Source organism: Populus nigra, chromosome 2 (genome assembly GCF_951802175.1).
Source record: "Populus nigra chromosome 2, ddPopNigr1.1, whole genome shotgun sequence".
Lineage (NCBI taxonomy): Eukaryota > Viridiplantae > Streptophyta > Magnoliopsida > Malpighiales > Salicaceae > Populus > Populus nigra.
This window is the reverse complement of record NC_084853.1, coordinates 18,384,474-18,389,473: the sequence shown is the minus strand read 5'-3', so window position 1 is coordinate 18,389,473 and position 5,000 is coordinate 18,384,474.

Genomic DNA, 5,000 nt, shown 5'->3' with positions numbered 1-5,000 from the left:
CTGGACGCTGGACTGGCCGGGCCATGCAGGAAAATTCATCGAGGGGACACGCTGACGAAACAGCGCTGGTTCAGGCACGGCGGGCAGTGGTGGAATCGGCAGCGCCGACGAAATCGGCAAAGTCGGCAGAATCGGCAGCGGGTGCTGGCGATGGGTCTGGACGGGCTGGATAGTCCAAGGCTCGACGAGAAAGACTGCTGGTTTAGACACTGGGGCAGTGGCAGCCCGCGGGACAGTGTCGGCAGATTCGGCAGCGCAGATTTGTGCGGCTGCAGGTTCGTCGGGGAAAATCGGCAGCGCAGATTTTGCGACGAACATGGGCTGGGCGATGGACTGTCCAGGCCAGGCAGGAAAATTTGTCGAGGGGACACGCTGACGAAACAGCGCTGGTTCAGGCACGGCGGGCAGTGTTGGAATCGGCAGCGCCGACGAAATCGGCAAAGTCGGCAGAATCGGCAGCGCAGATTTTTCGACGAACACGGGCTGGACGGTGGACTGTCCAGGCCAGGCAGGAAAATTTGTCGAGGGGACACGCTGACGAAACAGCGCTGGTTCAGGCACGGCGGGCAGTGTTGGAATCGGCAGCGCCGACGAAATCGGCAAAGTCGGCAGAATCGGCAGCGCAGATTTTTCGACGAACATGGGCTGGACGCTGGACTGGCCGGGCCATGCAGGAAAATTCATCGAGGGGACACGCTGACGAAACAGCGCTGGTTCAGGCACGGCGGGCAGTGGTGGAATCGGCAGCGCCGACGAAATCGGCAAAGTCGGCAGAATCGGCAGCGGGTGCTGGCGATGGGTCTGGACGGGCTGGATAGTCCAAGGCTCGACGAGAAAGACTGCTGGTTTAGACACTGGGGCAGTGGCAGCCCGCGGGACAGTGTCGGCAGATTCGGCAGCGCAGATTTGTGCGGCTGCAGGTTCGTCGGGGAAAATCGGCAGCGCAGATTTTGCGACGAACATGGGCTGGGCGATGGACTGTCCAGGCCAGGCAGGAAAATTTGTCGAGGGGACACGCTGACGAAACAGCGCTGGTTCAGGCACGGCGGGCAGTGTTGGAATCGGCAGCGCCGACGAAATCGGCAAAGTCGGCAGAATCGGCAGCGCAGATTTTTCGACGAACACGGGCTGGACGGTGGACTGTCCAGGCCAGGCAGGAAAATTCGTCGAGGGGACACGCTGACGAAACAGCGCTGGTTCAGACACGGTGGGCGCAGTGTTGGAATCGGCAGCGCCGAGAAAATCGGCAAAGTCGGCAGAATCGGCAGCAGGTGCTGGCGATGAGTCAGGACGGACTGGATAGTCCAAGGCTCGATGAGAAAGACCGCTGGTTTAGACACTGGGGCAGTGGCAGCCCGCGGGGCAGTGTCGGCAGATTCGGCAGCAGTGTCTGCCGATTCGGCAGCGTTGGCTTGTTGGCGCGGGGGGCCGATTCGAGTGGGGACTTGGGCAGCGGGCAGTGAAAGCAAGAGTTTCCCCGATGCTGCCGGGAAAAACGCTCCCCGGGATGGCCGGGTGAGATGACCCGGCGGCCCGCGACGGGTCATTCAATTCCATGCCCCGTCAACATAACTCCCGATGTACTGTTTGCTTTTTCGGAAGAAGAGATCCATCCCCCCATCCTCGGCCAGCCAAAAACGCTCCAATTAATGGCCGGGTGAGATGACCCGGAGGCCCGCGACGCGTCATTCAAATCACTGCCCTATCGGCTACAACTGCTGATGGGTGGGATTAGAGGCCTGCCATGGTGGTGAGGGGCGGCGAGGACCGTGAAAGCTAGAGTTTTTCAGAGGCTGCCGGGAAAAAGGCCCCTCGGGTGGCGGGGTGCGAGGACCAGGCGCGTCATTCAATTCTCTTCCCTATCAACTTGGCTCCCGTTGGCGGGATTGGAGGCCTACTGTTTGTTACAGGGCTAAAATCGTCAGGGGAAGAGCTGACGAAACAATGCTGGTTTGGATGCAGGGGGTAGTGTTGGAATCGGCAGCGCGGACAAAATCGGCAAAGTCGACAAAAAAGACTGTTGGTCTGGACATCGGGGCAGCGGCAGCCATGCCGACAGGGGGGGAAATCGGCAGCACAGATTTGTGCAGCTGCAGGTTCGTCGGGGAAATCGGCAGCGCAGATTTTTCGATGAACATGGGCTGGAAGATGGACTGTCCAGGCCAGGCAGGGAAATTCGTCAAGGGGACACGCTGACGAAACAGCGCTGGTTCAGGCACGGCGGGCAGTGTTGGAATCGGCAGCGCCGACGAAATCGGCAAAGTCGGCAGAATCGGCAGCGGGTGCTGGCGATGAGTCTGGACGATTTATAGTCCAGGGCTTGATGGAAAAGACTGTTGGTCCAGACAATGGGGCAGTGGCAGCGCGGATTTGTGCAGCTGCAGGTTCGTCGGGGAAAATCGGCAGCGCAGATTTTTCGACGAACAGGGGCTGGGCGCTGGACTGGCCGGGCCAGGCAGGAAAATTCGTCAGGGGGGCACGCTGACGAAAACAGGGGCTGCGGAGTGGAAAATCGGCAGCGCAGATTTTTCGACGAACAGGGGCTGGACCGGCCGGGCCAGGCAGGAAAATTCGTCAGGGGGGCACGCTGACGAAAAGAGGGGCTGCCGCGTGGAAAATCGGCAGCGCAGATTTTTCGACGAACAGGGGCTGGACGCTGGACTGGGCCAGGCAGGAAAATTCGTCAGGGGGCACGCTGACGAAAAGAGGGGCTGCCGCGTGGAAAATCGGCAGCGCAGATTTTTCGACGAACATTCGTCAGGGGGGCACGCTGACGAAAAGAGGGGCTGCCGCGTGGAAAATCGGCAGCGCAGATTTTTCGACGAACATTCGTCAGGGGGGCACGCTGAGGAAAACAGGGGCTGCCGCGTGGAAAATCGGCAGCGCAGATTTTTCGACGAACAGGGGCTGGATGCTGGACCGGCCGGGCCAGGCAGGAAAATTCGTCAGGGGGGCACGCTGACGAAAAGAGGGGCTGCCGCGTGGAAAATCGGCAGCGCAGATTTTTCGACGAACAGGGGCTGGACTGGCCGGGCCAGGCAGGAAAATTCGTCAGGGGGGCACGCTGACGAAAAGAGGGGCTGCCGCGTGGAAAATCGGCAGCGCAGATTTTTCGACGAACAGGGGCTGGACGCTGGACTGGGCCAGGCAGGAAAATTCGTCAGGGGGGCACGCTGACGAAAACAGGGGCTGCCGCGTGGAATGGCAGCCTACACGCAGATGCGAATTCGGCAGCGCACGATGGCTTGAGCAGGTCATGGGTTCGACTTGGCGCGATCTGAAACCTGGACGAGGGACTGTCGACGCTGGACGAGCCAGCGCGGTGGCCTGTCGTGCCCCGTTCAGGGGGGGCCTGCCGCGGAGACAGCCCTCGCGGGCTCGACAGCGCAGGCCAGCGTCCCCGACGTCGCTGGCCGCGGCAGGCGAGCTGCCGGGGTTCCCGCATTCCTACAAGAAAACGTCGTGCTTTCCACATGAAACCAATCCAGTAAAATCAGCCATATTTTTATGAGGCTGCCCACTGAATTTGGGGTCATTCCGGGCCGGTTCCTAGTTTTGCGGATTTACTCGATTTCTAATGGTAGGAAAATTAAAACAAATACTTCCCGACCTCGAAAAATTCTGGGAAAATTAATGAAGGTGGATTGGATTTTTGCCAACCTCTGTGCAAAATTTCAGCTCAAAATACCAAGAAATGAATTTTTTAGAGGGGGGGTGACAGCTGGGACCTAGTAGTGTCTCCCCCTGCCAGAGCTGCAATGACACTTATTGCTCTTTAGGGAGCCACCAGGCCGGCGCCCCTCAAAGACCACACGCGCGCGCGCGCCCGCCCGCGCTGGGCGCTGGGGCGCTGGGGCCTGAGGGCCTGGGGCCCTTGGGGGCCCTTGGGGGCCCTTGGGCGCTTGGGCGCGCGCGCGCGGCCCCCGCAGCCATGCCGCGCTGCGCGACGCGCGGACAGCCCCTGCTGGCTTGCTCTCTCGCCCGCGGGGGGGCTGCCTTCGGGCCCTGGCCCCCCGCGTTCTGGCCTGCCCCCTGCGTGGGAGAGGCTAGGCGCTGCAGGGGCCAGCCCGACGTCGCTGGCCGCGGCAGGCGACAGCCCGACATCGCTGGCCGCGGCAGGGGCCAGCCCGACGTCGCTGGCCGCGGCAGGCGACAGCCCCTGCTGGCTTGCTCTCTCGCCCGCGGGGGGGCTGCCTTCGGGCCCTGGCCCCCCGCGTTCTGGCCTGCCCCCCGCGTGGGAGAGGCTAGGCGCTGCAGGGGCCAGCCCGACGTCGCTGGCCGCGGCAGGCGACAGCCCCTGCTGGCTTGCTCTCTCGCCCGCGGGGGGGCTGCCTTCGGGCCCTGGCCCCCCGCGCTCTGGCCTGCCCCCCGCGTGGGAGAGGCTAGGCGCTGCAGGGGCCAGCCCGACGTCGCTGGCCGCGGCAGGCGAGCCGCCGGGGTTCCCGCATTCCTACAACAAAACGTCGTGCTTTCCACATGAAATCAATCCAGTAAAATCAGCCATATTTTTATGAGGCTGCCCACTGAATTTGGGGTCATTCCGAGCCGGTTCCTATTTTTTCCGATTTCCTCGATTTTTAATGGTAGGAAAATAAAAAAAAATACTTCCCGACCTCGAAAAATTCTGGAAAAATTAATAAAGTTGGATTGGATTTTTGCCAACCTCTGTGCAAAATTTCAGCTCAAAATACCAAGAAATGAATTTTTTAGAGGGGGGGTGACAGCTGGGACCTAGTAGTGTCTCCCCCTGCCAGAGCTTCAATGACACTTATTGCTCTTTAGGGGGGTGCCCCCTGACTGGCCATGGGGCGCGCTGGCCTGGCGCCCATAGGCCTGCCGCGGGGGATATGTGGGCTGTTGCTAAACTCGGACTAAGGTGGGGGGCCTCATGGCCCGAAGTATTGCCGGCATCGATGACCCGTTTTCCGGCCGGCGACGACCCGATTCCGGCCACCGTCTTCGGGACCCGCTCCAAGCCGTCGGGCGCGTTGGGGCTGCTT